We start from the raw sequence: 15,060 nt of genomic DNA on the forward strand, positions 1-15,060 counted from the left end.
ACCCTTCCCAGGGCTCAAGCCCGAAGGCTTCAATCCTGGGCTGTGGGGCTCGGGCTCCGGCTTCAGTTCCGGGTGCTGGGGCTTGGGCTTTGGACTTGGCCCTAGGCCCCAGGAAGTCTAACACCAGCCTTGGCAACCCCATTAAAATGGGGCCGCAACCCACAGTTGGAGAACTTCTGACTTAGTCAAATTCAGACTGGAAAAAAAACAGAAATGTTTAGCAGTATGAGTAATTAACCATTAGAACAATATACTAACGATTGGTTTCAGAGTAGCAGCCGTGTTAGTCTGTATTCGCAAAAAGAATACATTTGATGAAGTGAGCTGTAGCTCACGAAAGCTTATGCTCAGATAAATTTGTTAGTCTCTAAGGTGCCACAAGTACTCCTTTTCTTTATACTAAGGATTGTGGATCACTGAAAATTTTTATATCAAGATTGCATGTTTTTTCTGAAAGATCTGCTGTAGGAATTATTTTGGGGAAATTTCTTGGCTTTTGTTTTACAAGAGGTCAAACTAGATGTTCACCAGGGTCCCTTCTGGCCTTGGACTCTATGATCATAGATTCAGCTGTCCATACAACCAATATATTAGAAAATCAATTACGTTCTCAGGGAGATCGTGCTTTGTCCTTCATGTATATACTTCATATTTTGGATTCCAAATCAAATAAAGCTGACAGAAAAATGAGTGTCTTTGTAATGGGTTAAAACAGTGCTCTCTAGTGTTAGAAAGCTGCACTGCGTGGGGTTTCTGAAATCAGACTATTCTTGAATGCTTCCTACTCTGTGAAATTGAATTTGCATATCCTGCAGCTGAAAAGGGCATAATTAGTAATTTGTGAGTAATTTAAGCAGCAGCAGCTATAAAAATCCTAGGTATTTACATAGTTCTCATAAATTAGAGTCACAAACTGTAATTTGTTAAATTGCAATTCTGCTAAAAGCTTGCATTTACATAGGATGTTCAGATGCTAAAATGTTGACATGCATTTTAAATTCAACACTGCCAGCACATTCATAATTCATATCAAGCAGTTAGAGCGTTTATTTTTGCAGTTATTTGGACAGTGAAATAAAATGCCCAATGAGAAACAGCAAACAGGGCTACTCACAATCTACCAAACGGGAGGTCTGTTGGTTAAAAGCAGAGGCTCTCTCTATAGAGGATCACAGTACTGTCCATTGTCTCAAATTCACAGTCTCAAAATCAGTCTGGAAATGATCTCCAAAAAATAATGAACCAGGTGGTCAGGGTCAACTCTACTGCTCTGCTTGACAAACATTGTCTTTAATGATTAAGACCAAGAAACAGGCTGCACAAACGTATGTCTGGTCAAAATGACTCATGGTCTTTTCACCTATAAGATGGCATTAAGCCCCAAGGGTTAACTAGCAGATGACTGTACTCATAAATTCAGCCACTGTGTTGGATTCGGAGGATTTAAATAAAGCCAAGACACATCACTGTCAGCACAAAACTTTTTTTTTTTTAATGTACCTGCTGCTGAAGTATAAAGGGAGCATCAAGGTCCTGCAAAGCCCTTTGCTAGAATGTTGCAGCTGTCAAGCTTAACATTTACACTACTTCTGCTCTTAGTGGTGTCGCAAAAAGAGGAAATCAGAGTCAGACTGTCAGCCGGCATAAATGAACACAGCTCTGCTGGAATCAAAGATGTCCAATTGGTTTACAACCAGCTGAGAAGCTGGCCCCTGATGCCAAGTTATGAAATAATTCTCTTGCTTCTCAGGCTACGTCTACACTACCGCGGTAAGTCGACCTAAGTTACACAACTCCAGCTACGTGAATGACAATAAAGCTGACAGAAAAACGAGTGTCTTTGTAGTGGGTTAAAACAGTGCTCTCTAGTGTTAGAAAGCTGCACTACATGGGGTTTCCGAATAACGTATCTGGATTTGATGTAACTTAGGTCTACTTACTGCGGTGTCTGACCATGCTGGGTCGACGGGAGACACTCTCCCATTAACTTGACTTACTCTTCTCATTCCTGGTGGAGTAATGGGGTTGATCGGAGAGTGCTTGCTGTCGATTTAGCTGGTCTTAACTAGACCCGCTAAACCGATCAATTAATGGCATATTGGGCTGCATTAGTAGGAGCATTGTCAGCAGATCGAGGGAAGTGATTATTCCCCTCTGTTTGGCACTGGTGAGGCCACATCTGGAGTACTGCATCCAGCTTTGGGCTCCCACTACAGAAGGGTTGTGGACAAATTGGAGGGAGTCCAGTGGAGGACAAGAAAATGATTAGGGGGCTGGGGCACATGACTTACAAGGAGAGGCTGAGGGAAATGGGCTTATTTTTCTGCAGAAGAGAAGAGTGAGGGGGGATTTGATAGCAGCCTTCAACTACCTGAAGGGGGGTTCCAAAGAGGATGGAGCTCGGCTGTTCTCAGTGGTGGCAGATAACAGAACAAGCAGCAATGGTCTCAAGTTGCAGTGAGGGAGGTTTAGGTTGGATATTAGGAAACACTATTTCACTCGGAGGATGTTGAAGCACTGGACTCGGTTACCTAGGGAGGTGCTGGAATCTCCATCCTTAGAGATTTTTAAGGCCCGGCTTGACAAAGGCCTGGCTGGGATGATTTAGTTGGGGTTGGTCCTGCTTTGAGCAGGGGGTTGGACTAGATGACCTCCTGAAGTCTCTTCCAACCCTGATATTCTATGATTCTATCATCCTAAGTGATTTTTCAGGGGTAACACAGCAAGTCAATGCATAGTAACAGCAGTGGGAGCACAGATATTCCCCGTCCTTTGCTCAAAGCACTCTGAAACACCTCCCAGCACAGCCAGGCACTCACATAGAATTGTTAGTGAAAATACCATTGCTAAAGCCTTGATCCAGCAAAGCATTAAAACGTGTTTAACTTTGCCCCGTATTGAAATCCACCCCTATTCAGAACAGCAATTAACCACATGCTTAAAGTTAAACATTTGCTTAAGTCCCATCCCACTGACATCAACCTTCAGCTTTAAAACACAGGTCTGAGCCAAAGGAGCCCCATTAAGTGTCGATAATATTAAGCCTCCTGTTGGTCAGCCAGTCGACGAAGATATTGCCAGTGTGACATTCAATCTAGTATTAGACAGGGGTTCTTACTGACATCAGCCAGTTCATTATACTACAGTGATGTCAGATCAGTCTATCTCAGACTTTAAATCAATGTCCAGATACTACAATGGTAATGATTATTGTTCATGTTGAGCAATGTCTTTAAGTGGGGAAAAAAATCCAAGAGGAGGGGAAAAAACCCACATTTTCTCAGAAATAAAAGTAGTTAACCATTAGTATGAAAAAAATGACCTCATTTCTAAAGAATTAAATTTCCTTCCATTGTTTTGTATTTTATTTTTGAGAATGAACCCCACCATCTAATCTGTGGTCAATCTATAAATCTGAGAAAAGACAAGAAAATTACGTCATCAGAATTGAACAATCTTCATGCATGGTTTACCACAGTGACTAGCTCTCCTTAGAAAAACATCTGAGATACTGGTTACTGCAAAACATGCTGTTGCTAATAAGATTAGAGATAACATATGCTTATATTTTTACTATTACTGATAAAGCATAGCTCCCATTGTTTAACTTTTTGAAATCATTACAGTGATCTTTTTCAGAATCCCAAGCATTTAGTATCGACCAGAGAGCTCAGTGGGAGCTGCTGGAGCTCAGCAGTTTGGAAAATAGATCTTAAGACCAGAAGGGGCCATAATAATAATAATCTAGTCTTACCTCCTGCATAGAACAGGCCTCAGGCCAATTATTTAGATGCCTAAATAAGAATTTAGGTCCCTAACTGTAAGCACCCACTTACGTATATTATCAGCATAATTAAAAACACATAAAAGGTTTTTTTTTTAAGGGGGCATTTGTGGTTTCTGTTCTAGTTTTGCTCCCGATGATTTCAAATTCACATCCTTCAATATCTGAATTTGAAATGACCCAAACACTCACAGTGTAACTTAGCCAAGTTTTTGTTTGGCCACAACCGGAATCCATAAATCAATGCAGACTTGCCAAAGAATGATAAGAAGTTTTAGAGTTTCAGAGAGTATTGTTCAAAACCTCAGCATTTTGCATCATTCTACATACAATTACTGCACTGGCAGAAATCTAGCTATCTAGTCTAGGACGTTTATAATGCAGGCACCATTGTGCTATGGAATTATCCAGACTATTTTCCCCTTTGTTTTATGATACATTGCAAAATTTGGCACAGTAAAATTGGGCACAGAGTAGGGGATCACTTTTAATTTCATATTTTCAGATTCAACTTCCTCTCTCCTTGGGCTTGTTTCAGTGTATTGCTTAAAAACAAAGACTGGATTTACAAGTTCATCACAGTGATTAGATGTGGGAGAATCAGTACCGAATAAAATATACTAATATAATAGGCTCTCAGATATTATGGTTATGGTGGACAGAGAAACAGATCAAACATCTGAACCTGGAAAGGTCAGATTAATTGTCCAAGTACAGGTATTCTTTGGTGAACGTCTGTTTTCACCAGAACCCAATGCTTCAAACACTTACACATGTGAATATATATATTATATGCGAGTAGTTCTCCAGATTTCTAGAATAAAGGTGTGATCCCACCAAACCCAACTATCCAGAGTACTCCTTACTTACATGAAGATTATTATACACTGGAGAGTTACATCTAAATACTAAAGGTATTTAGGCAGCTGAAGACGCAGACAGGGCAGATAAGGGGATTTTCACAAATGACTAGGTGCGTAATGTCCATTGATTTCAATGGGAGTTGGGATTTTCAAGAGTGAAAAAAGAGTGGCATGTGTGAAAATCCACTAGACACCTATTTGCACCTTGAGGTGCCTCAATGCCTTTGAAAATCTGCCCTGAAATGTTTGCAGGATCAAGTGCTAACTTTACAGTCTACTGAGGTCATGATAGTACAGATAAGCATCTGGGCTATGATGACCTTATCTGAGCCAAACAAACACTCCTGAGGTCGCCTATTTAGGCTCATGGAGTCAGTGACTCCAGAGGAAAAAGAGAAAGACTTAAACCTTCTCCCATTTCTAGAATTAAATTATCTTGGGAAAGATTTTAATTATTTGTAGTAGCAATAGAGGCTTGTGATTTTAGATGCAGTGGTTCCAGGCAAGACTGTCTGGAAAACAAGAATTACATTTCAAGAAAACTTTTGACGTTTTGCCATTTGGTTTTATTTGACTTCAGGGTGAAATTAAGAACTTTCAAAATTTTTCATGGAAAACTTGAGGTTCACAGAATAGATGTGGGAGAATGTAAAGGTCATCAATTGGTGGTAAATGAAGAAGCATGACCTAGTGCTCAGGGCTATAACCCATGAACAGCAGGGGTGTTGTTGGTAGGGGAGCCTGGACCCTCCCCCTTCACTGGGCTCTGACCCAGGGCCCTTTATGGCTACCAGGAGTCTGGAAATTTAAAGCTGCTTAAGGCTGCTATCCCTGGGCCACTTCTTATCTCCCGCACGTCTCCTCCTGCCCCCCCCCCCCCCGCCTCTCCCTTGCAGCTCAGTCCAAGCCTTTCCCTTGCTGGGGTAGTCCAAACCAAGAAATATAAAAAGGGGTTACCAGTGTCCATATGCAAGGGGAGAGGGAAATGCTTCCCTCTCTGAATGTTTCTGCAGTGGGTCCTCCCTTCCCTAAGGGAAGGCCCTTTGGGACGTTATCTTAGAGATTTCAGCTTTCCCTCTGCTCTGCTCTGCAGGAGCTGTGGGTTGTAGATCTGTCTCCAAATGAACTGTTTCCCTGTCTTTTAATTACTCCACCAGAGGGAGCATTTACTGCAGATGTGGCAGGGTGGAGCTGGCTGGGCCCAAAGTAATTCCTTAACCGCCTGTTGCCCAGTGTGGGTTTTGTACACCCCATCACAGAAACCCAAATTCAAATTCCTAGAATAATCAGACAGACAAAAAACTTGAGCCTGCATCTACCCCAAACTCTGGGCTATTGATTATCCTATAGGGGGAGGAAGGGGTCTCACTGTCGTCTATCCTGCAGCTGAGAAGTCTTCCCACAAAAGCTCATACCTTGCCCAGAAAGTTTTGGTTTTGACAAATTGGCATTTTTCAGCAAAACATATTTTTGTCAGAAAAGTTCTCAAGCAGCTCTACTCGCCACAGATGCCTTAATCAACTCTGTCATTACATTCACCTTATTTTATTTTATTATTTTTAATGGTTTGCTACAGAATCAGAGTGGGAACTAGCCTGATCCAACATCAAGGTCATATGCGGTTTCAGTTTGCTTTCTTCCCACTCAAGATACCACAACACTAGTGTTTTTCACTCCAAGGCCTCACATGTCCTTTATAGATCATCCAGCTGAGATCATTCATGCAGCAGACTCATGCTCTCTGCCTATTTATCCCTCTGCCTAGGAATGTTGGAAAAACTGTCTGTTTCTGAACAGGTGATGCCCCTTCTATGTTGTGGTGATGACACAAAGGCCACCCCCACGTGATTCTCATTCCCATGACCTAGGAGCAATTCCCTTACAAGACCAGTCTTGAAAGAGACATACTGGGACAGGCATGCACTGTGGGATGAATGCATAGTTAGACTTGTTTCTACACGAGTTTCTACAAGCCATTACCCTATGATCCCACTGAGAGTTACCAAAAGCAACTACAGCATTTGCTCAAGAAACTTCCTGAAAAAGCACAAGATCAAATCCGCACAGACACACCCCTGGAACCCCGACCTGGGATATTCTATCTACTACCCAAGATCCATAAACCTGGAAATCCTGGGCGCCCCATCATCTCAGGCATTGGCACCCTGACAGCAGGATTGTCTGGCTATGTAGACTCCCTCCTCAGGCCCTACGCTACCAGCACTCCCAGCTACCTTCGAGACACCACTGACTTCCTGAGGAAACTTCAATCCATCGGTGATCTTCCTGATAACACCATCCTGGCTACTATGGATGTAGAAGCCCTCTACACCAACATTCCACACAAAGATGGACTACAAGCCGTCAAGAACACTATCCCCGATAATGTCACGGCTAACCTGGTGGCTGAACTTTGTGACTTTGTCCTTACCCATAACTATTTCACATTTGGGGACAATGTATACCTTCAGATCAGCGGCACTGCTATGGGTACCCGCATGGCCCCACAGTATGCCAACATTTTTATGGCTGATTTAGAACAACGCTTCCTCAGCTCTCGTCCCCTAAAGCCCCTACTCTACTTGCGCTATATTGATGACATCTTCATCATCTGGACCCATGGAAAAGAAGCCCTTGAGGAATTCCACCATGATTTCAACAATTTCCATCCCACCACCAACCTCAGCCTGGTCCAGTCCACACAAGAGATCCACTTCCTGGACACTACAGTGCTAATAAACAATGGCCACATAAACACCACCCTATACCGTAAACCTACTGACCGCTATTCCTACCTGCATGCCTCCAGCTTTCACCCTGACCACACCACACGATCCATCGTCTACAGCCAAGCTCTGCGATACAACCGCATTTGCTCCAACCCCTCAGACAGAGACAAACACCTACAAGATCTCTGTCAAGCTTTCTTACAACTACAATACCCACCTGCAGAAGTAAAGAAACAGATTGATAGAGCCAGAAGAGTTCCCAGAAGTTACCTGCTACAGGACAGGCCTAACAAAGAAAATAACAGAACGCCACTAGCCGTCACCTTCAGCCCCCAACTAAAACCCCTCCAACGCATTATTAAGGATCTACAACCTATCCTAAAGGATGACCCAACACTCTCACAAGTCTTGGGAGACAGGCCAGTCCTTGCCTACAGACAGCCCCGCAACCTGAAGCAAATACTCACCAACAACCACATACCACACAACAGAACCACTAACCCAGGAACTTATCCTTGCAACAAAGCCCGTTGCCAATTGTGCCCACATATCTATTCAGGGGACACCATCACAGGGCCTAATAACATCAGCCACACTATCAGAGGCTCGTTCACCTGCACATCCACCAATGTGATCTATGCCATCATGTGCCAGCAATGCCCCTCTGCCATGTACATTGGTCAAACTGGACAGTCTCTACGTAAAAGAATAAATGGACACAAATCAGATGTCAAGAATTATAACATTCATAAACCAGTCGGAGAACACTTCAATCTCTCTGGTCACGCAATCACAGACATGAAGGTCGCTATCTTAAAACAAAAAAACTTCAAATCCAGACTCCAGCGAGAAACTGCTGAATTGGAATTCATTTGCAAATTGGATACTATTAATTTAGGCTTAAATAGAGACTGGGAGTGGCTAAGTCATTATGCAAGGTAGCCTGTTTCCTCTTGTTTTTTCCTACCCCCCCCCCCCAGATGTTCTGGTTTAACTTGGATTTAAACCTGGAGAATGGTCAGTTTAGATGAGCTATTACCAGCAGGAGAGTGAGTTTGTGTGTGTATGGGGGTGGGGGGGATGTGAGAAAACCTTGATCTATGCAGGAAATAGCCCGACTTGATTATGTAAAGAGTTGTCACTTTGGATGGGCTAGCACCAGCAGGAGAGTGAATTTGTGTGGGGGGGTGGAGGGTGAGAAAACCTGGATTTGTGCTGGAAATGGCCCACCTGTTGATCACTTTAGATAAGCTATTACCAGCAGGACAGTGGGGTGGGAGGAGGTATTGTTTCATGATTTCTGTGTGTATATAAAGTCTGCTGCAGTTTCCACGGTAAACATCTGATGAAGTGAGCTGTAGCTCACGAAAGCTCATGCTCAAATAAATTGGTTAGTCTCTAAGGTGCCACAAGTACTCCTTTTCTTTTTGCGAATACAGACTAACACGGCTGTTCCTCTGAAACCTGTAGTTAGACTTGCGGATTGTTCACATGTTATTTCCGTTCAGGAGAGAAAGAGAAAAGCAGGAAATCCCACAAGAAAGTCTCTATTCTTAACATTTCCAGCATGGTTGTTCTAGACTCAGTTCAGGCAAACATTTCAGAGAAGTAGCCAAACTTCAGGATTTTTCCCAAAACTGAACCTTCTGAATTTTTCCAAACTGCTCTTGCTCCAGGTATGTGTATGTATGTTTATAAATTCAACATAAATATACAGGACTCACTTTTCCTGAGCTGTCAATCAACAGGTTCTGTTAATAATATTTGAAAATACTAACAGGCATTTACTTATCCTTTGCTGAAAAAATAATTTAGGTCTCAGCAGGCAATTTGCATATGACACTAGTTTAAGCAAGGATTAGCAAATTAAAATGTAATTAGCTTTTTGCATAATTTGCCAAAATTATATGCTTTGTGTGAGTGACAGGTGGGCAGTAAATATTATAATATGGAGTAAATTTTAGAAGTTTTTCTCAACTTTGTAGCGATTTCAATAGAAACATGTTATTATTTATTTATTTTGAAATATACCTAGCCAGAGCTCTAGGCTCATGCACATTAAACAATAAAACATATAAGGCCAATGTTTAAAATCTAAAATTCTCCCCTATTTAGTAATTATTAATTAATTATTATTATTATTTCAGTAGCTTCTAGGGGCCTCAATTGCGATTATACTTATAGAGGGGGACAGTTCCTGCCCTAAAGAATTTGCAGTCTAAACAGACTAGGCAGATAGAGTGAAAGAAAGAAAGTATTATTATCCCAATTTTACAGATGGGGAACTGAGGCACAGAGAGATTAAATGATTTCCTCAAAGTCACACGAGGAGCCTGTGCAGAGGAAAACTGCACCTCCACTCTAGACTCCTCACTTGGTGGCATTCTGCAAGGATCGGTTCTCTCTTTCTGGTCCTTTTCAACATCTACGTGCAGCCACTAAGTAAAGTGGCCAGACAAAGTGGACTCAAGTGCCAACGGTATGCAGATGACAGACAGCTCAACTCACCCTTCATGACGTGACCACACCCTATCACCAAGATGGCCCAGTGCTTGGATGTGATCAGCTCATGGAGGAAGAACAGCTGGCTGAAGCGGAACCTGAACAAAACACAGGTGGTGAACAGAGGAAAATATGTGGAAGAGTTTGCAGCTACGGTGAAGTCTTTTTCATTGAAGGCCCCCACAATTGGTCAATTCAGTCCATAGTTTAGGACTACACTTGGATCCTTCACTGATGTGGAACTGTCACCTCACAATGGCTACACCTAACACTTTTTGCCATCTCTAGTAGGCTAGGAGACTCTGTCTCCTCCTGGCAGACGCAGACCTGGCCTCAGTTATTCATGCCTTTGTCACCCCTCAGCTGGATTACAGCCATGTGATGTATCTGGACATGAAACCTTCAGCACTTAGGAAATTCCAGCAAGTACAAAATGCTGCAGTGAGTCCTCTCAGCAGCACAGGCTACCACGAGCATTCACACTTGTCCTCCGCTGTCTACACTGGCTTCCCATCGAATTTTGAATCAAGTTCAAGGTCTAGTCCTTATTTTCAAAGGGCTTTATGGCCTAGGCCCAGGATACCTAAAAGACTGTTTAAAGCTCTGAGACCAAGACCGTGGTCAACAACTTCGCTCCTCTGGCACAATGGAATTTCAACAATCAGAGTAAAGCTCGTCTGTGTGGAAGACAGAACCTTCTCTGAGATTGTTGAATGAACTTTCCCAGGAACTAAGGACTATCACAAACCGTACCACTTTCTGCTCCAAGTGCAAGGCACATTTCTTTGACCTGCCTTTTCTTATGTAAACATATAGTAATAGGTATATAAACAAAAGCAAACCACCTTACCAAAACAAGACACTCTATTCCACATGCTTCTTCCTCAGGGGAGAGGATGAGAGAAGGAATGACATGTGAAAGACGTGTCATCACATTGTTTAATGCACTCCTGGAAGGCGATCAGATACTACAGTGATAAGCAAGGTATAAAAACTGGCATAGACTAGAATAGCAAGGAACTGAACCTAAGTGTCAGTCTAGTGTCTCAACCACATGCCCATCCCTCTTGCAATTTCACTGCAGACTGGGACTCTCTCACCATGCACTGCAACACATTCGGGCCAATGGCTCAGAAAAAGCCCTGGGAAAGAGTTGACTTTGACTATGTGACTGGAGGGCCAGCAATTCAAACGGTGGTGGATCAAGGTAGAGAAGTTGTGAGAGTGAGATCCAGAGCTGAGGACCCTTCACTTCGAAGCATTTGTTGAAAGGCTGTTTTCCCACTCCTGTCACATGCTCAGCTCCTAACCTCTGATGCTAGTTGTGAAGGATGGAAGGAAAACTGTTTAACAGGGGTGAAGTCAGAAGGGAGTGGGCAGTCTGGGGCAGCAGGACACATGGAAAGAGGACAGGGAGAAGCAGAGTTTTTTATAATAATAATAATAATAATAATTGTATAAAATAACATGATACTAACAAACCAGAGGCCTAATATTACCTTGGACAACTTGCTAATATGTCCATCTTCCTTTCCACATCTTTGTCTAGCTTGTCTATTTAGACTGCAAGATCTACAGGATGGAAGGGCATATTTACCACCACTACCTAAAAAGGTCTTGGCTCTCTTTAGAAAGGAGAAAGCTGTATATTTACAAAGAATTAGCATTCAAAATCTGAATCAAACAGGACAAAAATCAGTAAAATAACAGTATCCTCTGGCTTTTGCAATTTAAATCAGCATGTGGTCACTAACTGCATGTTCCTCATTTTCCAGGTTCCCAGTTTAAGACCCTGGGATCTGGTCTGCAGAAGTGCTGAGTGCTCACAACAGCAACAGATGTCAACAGGAGCTGTGATTTGAATATATAAGGTGCTATATAATGCAACATACTCTGAAAAATCAGATCATAGGCATCTCAAATTTGATACCCAATAATTTTGCCCTTAATCTCTCTGCGCCTTACTTCCCCATCTGTAAAACAGGGATAATAATAGTTCATTTCACAGGGGTATTGTGCAAATAAATTAATTAATTGATTGTGAAGCACTCAGTTACTAGAGTGATGAGTGCCATAACAAAGCCCAGGAGGAAATTTATAATTCTGTTTTTGGAGCAGGGATTGAATACCTTGCGGAGAGAAGATATGGGGCTACCCCTTGAACAATGAGGGGAAACAAACTATTGAATAGTTGCCCATTAACTGAACACTGTCCAGCTTGTGCACTGAATGAGGCAGGGGTCCTGTCGGTAAAGTAGTATGCAGTCATGTGATTAAAGACTTTATTACAATGTATAAGCAGAAGGAGGCTGCATTAAGGTTGAACAGGCAAATTTTATACTGTCGTTTCCTATTTTTCGAGGGCTTGATTTTGCAACCTTAATAATGTTCTTTTAACATAGGGCTTTTGTATGGGTGTGGGTGACATATAATGTGTCTGAGGAATTTATCTATCGTGATATTTTGATCTGTATTTTTCCTTGGGAATGTCAGAGTAACTCAGTTTTACATAAAGGTACTATTAGAGTTTCTGCAAACACTGTCCGTTTGGTGCCCCTTCACAGACACTGTTCTGATTCATGTCTATAGCTTCTATATTCAGTGTGCTAACAAGCTGTGCTGTAAGTTGTTAAATAGCCAGAAAGAGTAGCATGTGTTCTTTCACTCTGTGTTAGTCATGCAGGCTTAGACGGATTCCTTCATTTTATAGCAATGTAATACAGCATATTTTGCAAAGGTCTCTAGCTTTGGAATATTGAGCTACGACACATGCTTAGTTGCAGCACTAAACGCATCCACTCATTTGAACTAGTGAGCCACCTGCATTTGAAAATATGTTTGGAAATTGGATTCTTAAAGCGGTAAAAGTGGAGTGTGGTGTAAAGTGGTGCAGGGAGGGAATACCCTACATGTTCAGTCGCTAGTGATTTCTGAATTGATTACAGTTGAAAGTATCGTATTACTACACCCACTAAGCCTGTGCATGATATAGTATTTCAAGAACACAATGAAGAACCCCAGTTACATCTGTTATAGATAAGTAACTCTGCCAAAATGACGGACATGGAGATTGAGGTACAGGCTTAGAGCTTGAGTCAAAGTCCATTTGAAGTCAACTGAATGACCATTGAGTTCAATCGTCTTTGGATCAGTCTCTCAGTGAAAAGAATGAGGTAATGATACAGCAATAATCCCAAACATGATAGCTCTCAATAGTGTGATTTATACATATGAGGATATTACTTACATAGCTCTTTCTTTGATTATTGGTATCATCTCTCCATTTTAATGAGACATGTTATCTGATCAGATCAATCTTTAAAAATGAAACTATATTTTGTACTAATGGCCAAAAAACCATTTGATCTATATCCATCCTGGGCAATCATAGGGCACCAACCACCTAGATGCAAAAATAACATTTACTGATCCAGTAGTGAAGTTGCCAAACCTTCTGAACCCAATTTCTATTTTTCATGGGCATCTGGACAGGCTAGCTCAGAGGAAAGGAACCTAGACCCATTGGAAGTGTAGAAGGGTGCTTGGTGATACAGCATTTGGATAAACATCTACACTTCTGAATGTACCTTCAAAACTTCTTGATGTACACCTCTGAAAAGTACAATTAAAGACATGTATGTCAATTCTCACAAAAAGTTTATCTGCCAGCATGTTTGTTGAACCTAGATCTAGATGTGGTTACTGAGCATATGACAGTGACTCAGAATAGATGCACAGTGCTTCTTAAAACTTTAACGTTAACAGCATAGACTATGTTAGCATGATGTCATTAGTAGACTATATCCAGTAGTATACTGATTGACTGACCAATCCTCCTTTTCTTATAGTTCGGATCAATAGTAATCTTAAAGCGGTCTAAATGTTTGAGTTTGGAATTATAAATCAGTTTTAGCATTGATTTCACATGGAATCAGTTATAACATTTAAGGAAGACACTTAAGGTGATTTATGCATTGTAACCTTAAAACTCAGCCCAAGGAAGGGGCAGCGAATAGCCATTCTGCCCAAGGAGTGAGTCAGAAATCAGACTGTAACTAAAATTCATAATTTATTTCTCCCTTGCTCCAGAGAGGAAGTAATCTGTGCCAGTCTTTTAGATGGTGCAGACTACTTCTCCTTCTGGGCCAGCTCCAGTGCTCTTGCTGGCATGCTGGGGATGGAGCTGAAGCTTCTCCCACTTCTTGTTCCTCCCAACCCACCCGCAGGAAAGAGGATAAGCAGCCAAGTAGTGGCTGCTCTGTCCTCCGCAAAGGGCCTGGGAAATCAGCTTTCATTTCAATGTTACTACTCAGATACACAAAGCTAAGTCCCTGACCAAACCCCTGTTTAGGAAAGCTCTTAAGCATGTGCTTCAATCTGATTGGAGTCAGTAAAGTCAAGCGTGCGCTTAAGTGTTTCACTGAAACAGGCCCCAAATGTTTGCAGGATCAGGGCCTTGTAAGTTCTATTCCTGGCTCTACAACTGATTCACCCTGGGTGATTCAGTCTTTTTGCCTCAGTTGCCCAGTCTGTACAACAAGTGTTATAATTCTCACAGAGGTATGCTGATAATGTAATTAAATGATCTATCAAATCTTTGAGACCCTTGGATGGAAGGTGCTATGGTGTACAGTAGTTGGGGAAGAAACATCAGACATGTTTCTGATAACTATTCTCAAGGGTTCCACAGAGGTTTTAAGAATGACAGAGTACAGTTTTAAATAAGCTGTTGTCTGGTCAGCTTCAGATGATAAATTCAGATGCCATAATGTTTTGCTTCCTGTGATGCTTTTTTTTAATTAAACAAACAAGGCATCTGATGGTTTAGGCAAAATTGAGCTCAGGTACTGAAAATTCACAGGAGAACAATTAATAGAAGTAGGGCAATTGTATCTGACAGTTGTGTGATAATACAAACTCTTAAGAGACCCCGAAAATATTTGCAAAGATGAAAACAAAACCATAATATTTGTCAGTTCTTTTGTCTCTAATTCAAAAGATCACTTTCATTTTCTTTTGCATGATGGATTAATTAATTAGGTGTTAGTACAAGGTACTATGTTCAAGGTGGGAAGGGAGAGGGAAGTTGAGGTGAATGGGGAAAAAAATTAAGAGTAGGCCAGCAGCTATCAGTTAATTGATTTAAAATTCATAAACAAGCCTATTCACACTCCTCAGTGTT

Source organism: Lepidochelys kempii, chromosome 1 (genome assembly GCF_965140285.1).
Source record: "Lepidochelys kempii isolate rLepKem1 chromosome 1, rLepKem1.hap1, whole genome shotgun sequence".
Taxonomy (NCBI): Eukaryota; Metazoa; Chordata; order Testudines; family Cheloniidae; genus Lepidochelys; species Lepidochelys kempii.